Source organism: Penaeus monodon, chromosome 19 (genome assembly GCF_015228065.2).
Source record: "Penaeus monodon isolate SGIC_2016 chromosome 19, NSTDA_Pmon_1, whole genome shotgun sequence".
Classification (NCBI taxonomy): Eukaryota; Metazoa; Arthropoda; class Malacostraca; order Decapoda; family Penaeidae; genus Penaeus; species Penaeus monodon.
The window spans coordinates 14518893-14520066 of NC_051404.1; the positions used below are offsets into that span (position 1 = coordinate 14518893).

Here is a 1174-nt window from a genome sequence, read left to right on the forward strand (position 1 = left end):
CTCTGATAATCAATGTACTTGCGACTATTATATTTTATCTAATCTTATCGATTTCTATCCCTGTTCGATCCGATGGTACACAAGACATCAGGAAAAGGGTGTTAAAAAGTTATTATTTATTAAGTTGCAACTCTTATGAATGGCTTGAGGATGTTGCCTATGAGTCAAGGTTATAGGGTGTGGTGTTGCTAATCGTTTGTTGCTGAGGAATTACCGGATCACCGTATCTTACCGAAAATGCTGTGGACGTCAGACAAAACGATGTGGTGCTGTATGCCATAGTCAGCTACATATTTGGGCATTTGTTGAGCTGTCTCGGCTTGTCGATTTTCTGAATGGTGTTTCCTGTTTCCTGCTTATATCTTGCGAGTCTTGAGGTCAGCATTTCTCTCAGTTACTGAATGCTGGGTTGTGAACTACAGCGTGTAACAAATACCAGGCAGTAAAATGTTTGTTTTTTATTGATGTACCCTGGTTCAAGTTAAAGGCGGAAAAATCAAAGGACGAACGGTCAGTCGAATAAGGCATACAGCTAATACTAGGTAAAATATTCGTTAATATAAAACTGATCAGTAATTACCAAATAAAAATCTCCCCAGATATCCCCACAGTGGCCTCGGACACGAAATCGCACTGCAGCTGGACAAACAGTAAAAAGAATATATTAAAAAAAAAAAAAATACCAGTTACTGTTTTAGTAGCCTATATATTAGAAAGAGGTGTAGCATATGAGGATATTAGTAACCAAATAATTTTACATATGGCCCGAAGCTTTCATAAACTATGAATGGAGTTTGAACATAGCAACAGACTACTAGCATTTGTCAGACTACTTCAGGTGCTGTGCTCTTTTTGTTTATTTCAGAAGCGATATTAGACAATTCCATACGCAATCGCGCAATTGGAAAATAAAATATTCATACACCGATTCAGGGGTGACTTTCTCTTAGGGTTTCAGGGTGTTCGCAGGATGTCCTCTTGCAGATGCAGGAGGTCAGGGCGCCGAGGACCTGTGGGGAGGGGCTCTGAGCGCATGGATGGATGCCACTTCGGGATAGTAATCCCTTCGTCATCAGACAAGAGGCAAAATAGCATCTACCACCTCTACACCGAAGAATACGACTGTTATACTCTGCTTTCGCACAGTTAATGTAAACCACTCACAGGGTCGCTA

The 1174-nt window shown here is 40.5% G+C and overlaps 1 pseudogene; it reads left to right on the forward strand.

Moving 5' to 3' along the window:
* The first annotated feature begins 237 nt into the window (after positions 1-237).
* Positions 238-1174, forward strand: part of LOC119585335 — a 5712-nt pseudogene continuing 4775 nt past the window's right edge.